Source organism: Pinus tabuliformis, chromosome 5_2 (assembly GCF_031772625.1).
Source record: "Pinus tabuliformis cultivar Carrire ecotype Pingquan chromosome 5_2, CPIR1, whole genome shotgun sequence".
Classification (NCBI taxonomy): Eukaryota; Viridiplantae; Streptophyta; class Pinopsida; order Pinales; family Pinaceae; genus Pinus; species Pinus tabuliformis.
Window position 1 is genome coordinate 596803301 of NC_142306.1, and position 8484 is coordinate 596811784.

Below are 8484 nucleotides of genomic sequence, written 5' to 3' on the forward strand. Positions count from 1 at the left end.
GGACCTGCACAACACCAAGGCACTGGTTGTAATGGTTTCTTTTGTTTCCAATTAATACAATTAAGTTCATTTTTCTCAACAAGTTGTTATATATAATTTGTTTCATATACTCCTTGGTCTTTATGATGAATATGTTTTATTATATGAGTTATTCAGGTGCTATGTAATCGTTTGCTTGTTAGTGAATGCAGGTTTCAAAGAGAAGGAGGAGCTCATCTGGATCGGAGAGGCTTGGCTGCTACAAACAGCGTTGGACTAAAGGTATGGTTTAAACACCTGGTTGCTTGTATTTTAAATGCATATTTAGGGAAAGATAGTGCTTCATTGTTTTGTTTGTCACTAGAAAGCCTTAGCTTCTAGGGAGGTCGGTTTTGTCCACAAAATTGACTCTTTTCGCATGACAAGGCTGAAAACAAATACATGCATGTGCATTTGCATTTAGACTGTTTGTTGGTTTGATTTAGGACAATGCATATAGTGTGCGCTCTTTGCTCTTTGTTGAAAGAATGCCATCTCTCTTTCCTTAGTAGCTAGGATTTTCATTTGCAAAAAGAAGATTAAACGACTGTTTATCATCTTAGATTGCATTTTAGGAATTGTACATCTACACCACGCGGTGAACCTGAAAGGAAAATTTCTTAAGCAAGATCAACTATAAAATAAATTTAATGAATCTAAAAACGCTTTGGAACCTAACACACAACATCTAAAAGTCTAGGAGAGAGACGTATTCTGGCGTCGTAAAGCCTGGTAACTGTTGTTTTCACTGTTGGTTGGGTGATTCCTCCACTTTGAGATGATAAGTGCCAGTACGGACTTGTGCTCCCACGTACCGTCGAGTATATTTTGGGAGACCACAATAGGCTTAATCCTTTATCCATAGGAAGCCGTGTCTGCCGCCCTATGGATCGCAATGCACTGAACACAGCATTCGGGAAGATTGACTGCCGTACCATAAAAAGTATTCTGCAGTTTTGTGATTGGTTTGGTAATCCCTCTGTCTAGATTTCCAGAGCAGTCCCTTTCATTCCTTTTCAGACTCCTTAATGGCAAAGGTCCATCTGAGCACTTGTCACTTCAGGCTCATTAAAAATCAAAGGCGACTAGAGTCATCTTTTGTTTTTTCTTGACTCTTAAAAATTGAAAAAACAAGTTGTGTCAAAGCGTCTAAAATTTATTTTAAACAAAATAATTATCACCTTTCCTACGTTAGTCTTAGGTTGAGGAAAATGGAGTCCACCAACCAAGGAGTTCCCCTTAGAGGAAATCCTAGTCCCTTCTCCTCTTGGGGAGATGTTGGTGCACCCCATATGGCCACATTGTCGCTTCCACAATTGACAATTGGCTTGCTCGTATGGCTCTTCTCAACCTCCGTCGTTCAGAACACCACGATTCCTGAACAATTGAGTCAGCAACTAAATGATTCCAGAGTTACCCCCCAACCCTCTACTTCGTCCAATTCTTCCTCTCCTCCTTCCTCTTCACTTGATGAAGCTGGTAAATCCAAAAATCAAGTACCTGAGAAGAAGAAGGAAAAGAAGAAGAAAGAGAAGAAGAAGAAGGAGCTAAAGGCGAAAAGGGGCAACCAAGCATCATCTAGCAAAAATCCACACACTGCACCGACCAGGCCTAAATCGCCATGTGTCATTTGCAAAGGAGACCACTATCATCGATATTTTCCTTGCATCCCTCGGATCTTAAGGGACTTGTCTCCTCGTTTGCACAATCCAGTGTCGTCAACCTCTGATGATCATGTTGAAAGTACACCGTCAACTAGTGAAAGTGAAGCCCCTGGACGAAAAGGAAAATGTAAATTTCCTTGTAAACTGTGTGAAGGCGATCACACCGTCCACCGTTGTCCCTTCTTAGATGAGGCTAAAAGAGTTTTGGACGACCCTCTAGTTTCACCGTTACAGCTTTCCCCTCGATATAAGAAACTCTTGCCGAGTCCGTCACTAGTTGAAAATCCAGCTGACATGCCCTTGTGGTCGGCCGAAGCGTCTATCATTGAAGATAAACCATCTGAATCCACACCAGACGAAATTCAAAAGGTCGAGGCAGCAGTTGACCCGGTCTTGCCTTCAGAGGTTCCATCTTCAAATGATACAGTCACCGAGGAGAACAAGGATGACACCGTCCAAATTCTTTTCGTAAGCACAGACTCCGATGAACATGGGGGCAATCTACCCATTCCTTTACCGCAGGAAGGAAGTTCGTCAGAGTCATATCTGGCCGTCTATTCGGTCCCACCTCCAAACAACCTGGTTGTTTCCTTTGACTGGAATCTACTAGGCAGACCCCGTTTACCAGCTAGTGTACCATTTCAAATCATTGCTCAAATATATAGAATGGTCATGGTAGGTACCATCATAGATGAAGGGGCTTCTGTGAGTATCCTTTCCTCAACCGCTTGGAAAGCGCTTGGTTTGCCATCGCTTCTACCTGAGATGAGAAATCTAACAGGCTTTGACAAAGGAACCAGTCGACTGTTAGGGATCCTTCCCAATGTGCCCGTAGCATTGAGATGGAAAACCATTCACATGAATGTAATGGTAGTCCAAGGACCCCTTGATTATAATCTACTCCTTGGACGAGACTATATTTATTGCATGGGAGCCATTGTCTCATCACTCTTTAGAGTAATGTGTTTTCCGCACGAAGGAAGAGTGGTCAAGCTCGTAGACCAACTTTCATTTCCCGGTTCACACATAGCAAATAGTCATATACCAACCCTGAATGGTCTTTTCACGCAAGGAATGTCTCATCAATCCCCAGTCCATCCTCCTGATGAGCGCGAGTGATTCGGAGGATATGACTGAAACCCAGGGGGCATGCACCCTGGTCTGCTTCGGCAGGAAAACTTCAGGTATAGGGTAGGTTTCCACGAAGGATATATGACTAGTCTGACACACCCGTCCATTTAGGAAAATGGGATTAGGCTAGAATAAGATTCCCTCATCAAAGTTATGTGAGTGGAGGCGTCTGCGCCATTCACCTTTGTCTATTTCGGTAGACATTGCCGAAGAAGTGTTTTGTTTGTGGTACAGATAGAACAATCTTTGGTAACCTGAAAAAGGTAGGCCTTTCCTGGAAAAACAAATGTTTTGTCTGCAAATTGAGGGGTAACCTCGAAACTCTATTTCTCTATACCTGGGGGCATGCAAACCTTTTGGCATGCAAGTGAAGAGTGACCATTTATTTTTTTAAATTTGTAGGTCCTCTAACCCTTTAAACTCGTAGGATTGGTCGTTTCCTAACTTGCATAAAGAAAGGATGCGGGGCAAAGCTTTGAAATAATGCCGTTTTTAGATGAGACATTCTTATTATATGACTGGATCGAGTAGTTTTAACGCAGACTTCAAGCTCGTTAAAAAATAAACATAAGCAATGAGCAAATGTTCCTCCAGAGTTTAAGCTCATTTTAAAATAAAAAATGAACCAATTTCCGGTAAATAACCGTCCTGAATGTAGTACTTCAGCCTTTAAAGCCTTGGTCGTGTTCTCATCATCACCTCCACTCTGTATTGGCCAATCATTCACCTCCACTTGATTGTTTACCCATTTTGAGGAACAGCTTCGAAGAGTGATCTTGTTAGCCATCCTTGTAACACTGCCGTGATTGGAAAATTCCAAACCTTACCTGGAATCAGCTGCTACCCGAATTTATCACTCGTTCCTCAAAGACGAGTCTCCTTTAAGCTCTTTTCAACTGACTCGTAAAATATGAAAAGATTGTAGAGCCATTGGCCTCTCCATCTCGTTAAAGTGACCGGAAGTGCTATCCCTCCTTTAGATTTTAATCTTTTTGGACCCAAGGGATTATTACCCAAAAAGATCGAGCGCTTGTTTTGTTCGGCTCGTTAAAAATACCAAAAATTCATCCCTTTTGTATTGTTTTATACTTTTTCGGACTTAAGGGATTAGATGACGAAAAAGGATTTTTTGGAGTTTCCTTTACGTCCCTTTTCAGACTCTCTAAAATTGAAAAGGACCAAGTTATCTTTGTCGTTAAACTCGTTAAAACCTAATAGTGACAAACTTGTCCATAACAGACAAGAACGAGTTTCACTATCGCTAGGCTCGTTAAAACATAGCGATGGGTTTTCCCGAAGGGCGAATTATAGAACAAGCATATGTTATCCTCGTCAAGCTTGACAAAAATAAAGAGGTACTGGTCAGCAATGACTGGGGAAAAATTGGGAAGAAAACTTGAAGAAACTTTGTTGGTAGCAAGTCGCTCTTGAACATGACACTTTCACTCCGCATCCGAGTCGGGTTGGGTTGTTCCATTCACTGGTCACATCACCATGGTTCCATCACACCATCCACATTTTGGGTTAATGCTACCGATCCATCATGTCAGTGTCACCGATATGTTCAAGAGAAGTCGCTCAGAGAATTCACCTGTGTCTCACCCACTGCAATACATTTACGCTCCATTCTTTCATGACCGCCACCCTGAACCTTATATCACCAGATCGTTTTCACCTCCATTAAAATCATTTGCTCCGTTCCATGTCATTGATGTGGGATTCACTAAGGCCCTCCTATGACGGATTGCTTCTTGTCGACATTAGCTCATTATCCAAGAAGTCGATCTAGGAACAACCCTTTCAGTACATTGAAGCTTGCATGCTTCAATGGCAAGTTTCTCACTTCTGGCGACAGGTTTACATCAATGGCCTTCGACCGAAAGATTTTGCATGGTGTTCGATGCCAAGTCCTTTATTCACACCACAAGAATTGTACTGTAGTACCTTGAGGGTCATCATCATTATCGGTGATTCCTCTCGCGCCTATTAACGGCTTACATCATTGGCTGGTAATCAGGCGATGTCTTTCCATGTTCGACTCCAGAACATCTCTCACATGGATCGACTTTTACTTTGAGTGAAGATCGAACGAGATTGAAGACCCTGGATCTAGTTTCATCCATCCAGGCTACGATATATATTCAAGAAAATAAAGACATCAAATGTACATCATTGCTGCACAGATAATCATCCAATCTAAGGGATGATGGCTCTACCAGAATCATCAGTCTACACTCAGACGATTGTCTATCTCATGTACATGAAAAATGAATTTATAAAGCTGAGCATGGGAATGCCTGCCTTAGCTAGATCATGAAAATATTATGAAGATAATGTATTGTATTGTATCTTATTACAGTTCTCCTTCCAGGTTGAAAGAACTTCAGATCCTCATGATAAAGCATTTCACCCGACATCGACAAATTAACGACCTCATGCTTTAGGGGGCAATTGTTATAGACATTTTTGGGCACTGTAACCCCAATCATAAATGTCAATAAACCAAGGGCTCTTAAGTCCCTAAAAGTGTTGTTCCAACCCCTAAAAGAACAAGGTCAACTGATTACATCTTCTCCCAGAAGTTCTCCATGAAAAACTACTCAGAACTGGTCAAAACTGGACTATTTCACCTGCTCCATAGGAAAAGTGTGTTGCATCCCACCTGAATACACACAGTAGGTGCGATGCATGTCAAAAAGCCCTTCTATAGGGTGCGATGGGCAAGAGTGGACAAATGGCAGGGTCAATCCGCAAGGTGGAGGAGCATGGAATCTTCCAGAAACTTCTCCTGTGACACTTGCCTCTCTACATTCGACCAGGGATGAGTAAGAGATCATCAATCTCCAAGTGAAATCATGAACTATCAGAGAGAGGACACTAATCAAATCTCAAAAGCTGACTCACCCCCATTGCAAACATCTATATATGGATCCCTCATCCCAGAGATCCAGAGGCTGGAATTTTGTATCTTGTAAGGAAGTGCTGCTGGTTTCTTGGTGCAATATCATAGTGTTGGGTGATCTAAGCTTTTCATGAGGTGAAGAAGGGCTTACTTGCTGAGAGGATGATGCTGGGTCAGAACAATTGGTTGTAATCCTCTTTGCTCTTTCTTGATTATCAATAAAGCTATTCAAGTTTTCCTCCACATACTTGTGTGATTGATGTTTTATGCCTTTGTGTGGTTAATATACATCTGATCCTATATTGCTTATGATAATAGATCTATGTTCTCGTATAGTGTTATGCTGCTTTGATTCCACAGGTGCTCTTTGAAGCTGGGTATACAAGAAAGCAAGTAGCAAAGGACTATCAGAAGGGAGAGGAATCAAACAAAGAACCAAGCGCAAGACTGAGGTTGGTCTCCTTTATTCTTCTCTCATCTATTTCTCATAAAGGAAAACTAGAGTGGTTTTAGTTTGTTTGTTTCTAAGGTAGCTACCAGCCTTAGTGGGACTAGCAGTTCTGCATAGACACTAGTTTCCTGATAACACCATCCTCAACTACAACTTACACTGCTAGAAGTATTAGGAGAGTGGATCAGGAATGCACCTTAATAGAGGGCCAAAGAGATGAATTTGAGGACATGCTTTGTGTTTTAATTTTGGAGAGAAACTAGATAAAAAAAGCAATGGGGTTTTCTCTAGATAATTCGGATGCAGTTGGTGAGGTAGTTGAGGTACTTACAAAGTCTTTGACTCTAAAGGAGATGCTTATTCCAACTAGAGTTGCAAGGATCATGTTAGTTTATGATATTCTTCACAATAGTAATGTTCGTGTGAAAAATGGTTTTGCATATAGGACAAATTTTGAAGCAGCATTTCCTAATATTATGGAAAGATTTAATGACTTATATTGAAACATCACTAGTTGAATTGTTGCAGAAGCTTTGAGGGAGAGAGTGATGAAATATCTCCAGGTTTGGTCAAAGTGGTTTCTCTTTTTAGATGCTTATGTGAATGGGCTAAGAGCCACCTTTCTTCGGTATTGAAATTTAGGTGTCCCTCCTTTTCATTCAATATATGGAGATGCCCCACCATTGAAGGACCTTGATAGTTCTGAAGCCAATCTTACTGACATAATAGACAAATTTGGTCCAAATCAAGATGCTACTCTAGTGATTGGAGAGGGAGAAGAAGCTCAAGAATTATTTAGTATTACTCTTGTAGAGCTTCAAAGATGGTGTAGGAAAAATGGTTTATCTATTCATGGTGGTAGGGATGTAATGGTTTCTTGATTGCTTAGCTTAGAAGAAGCAAAGAAGAATTAGAACGAAGATCAATATGAGGATGTCAAGTGTGGGTATGACTTTGCAATATGAGGGATTCAACATATAAGAGAAACTAATGCTTATTTAAAAGTGGGAGGGGGAAGGTGGAGCACATGTGAAGAAAGAAAATCCATACTTCATAATGATAAGGACTATATGTCCATATCTAGGAAAAATGTTCAAGAAGAATCATATTTATGGTCACGGGCTAAGGAGCGTGAATCAATGGATGACTCTTGCACTAGAACTTTACCATAAAATGTTGGTGTGGCAGGGACCTCAAAGTCATTAATCCCACATCGAGATCTAAAACCTTTATCATGCAATTATATGAAAACACATTCTATATTACAAGCTTCAAAGTGGACTCATGAGGATGGTGGAACGGATACAAAGGACAAGGCGGAGCTTAAGGGACTTGGTTTGAATTACTCTTCTTCTAGTAGTGATGACATATTTGGGGGTTCTGGGAAAGAAGACAAACAAGAAGTCACAATGGAAAACATTGCTTCTACTCTTAATGATAGTGGAATGGATGAAGGTCGCAGGCGATTCTCCTTGCCTATAGGATGATAATTTATTTTCTGCCTTTATATATATATATATATATATATATACCATCTAGTTTGATACTGTCAACATGTAATATCAGGAAAAATCTATGTCAATTGGAGGTAACACTCATGGAGTATCATGAGTCTCTTCAAGAATGTGGCACTAAGAATGCCGAAGAAATTGAAAGAAAAGTCTCTTCCCACATAAAGAGATTAGAAGTTGAATATGGGTTAATAGAACTCGTGACTAATAAAGACACTAGATACCACATGCATTCATCATGCATGGTAGGTAATGCATGAAATTGTATATCTACTGGATTGCATTTGATTGAAGTGGGTTCCATATGAAGTCTCTGGTGCTTGGAAATTGCAGCTCATTTTAAGTCAGATTTATAACAACTGGTATCTACATGATTAATATCTTTGTGGCTTACTTATTTTACTTTGTGATGGGAACCATAACAAAAGTCCCTCACACAGATTAAGTAAAAACAGGGAAAGAGAGGATAGGGAGAATGGTTTTGATGGGAATGGGGAACAAGATCTTGATACTATTTATGTTTGTTGTGAAAGAGATGGTAATGGATATTGTTTCTTTGAGAGTTATTGTTCACATTGTAGATCTGATTGTGGATGGTGGACAATAGTCAGACATATGAAGGCTAAAACATTCACCCAATGACTCCAATTTGATCCAAAGACTCCACTGGCAACATGATCCAGAAATCAAAATGAGTTCTCAATCCAGAAGGTATGCTCCTATGCATCAAGATCATGTTCTAGGATTTCCAAATTGTATGCCTCAGCTATATTGGCAAACATACTTGCCAAAATTTAGAGATTGAGA

The 8484-nt window shown here is 40.4% G+C and overlaps 1 pseudogene; it reads left to right on the forward strand.

The window, feature by feature from the left end:
• Window positions 1-7653, forward strand: part of LOC149160407 (protein RRC1 pseudogene) — a 44390-nt pseudogene extending 36737 nt beyond the window's left edge.
• The last annotated feature ends 831 nt before the right edge of the window (window positions 7654-8484 follow it).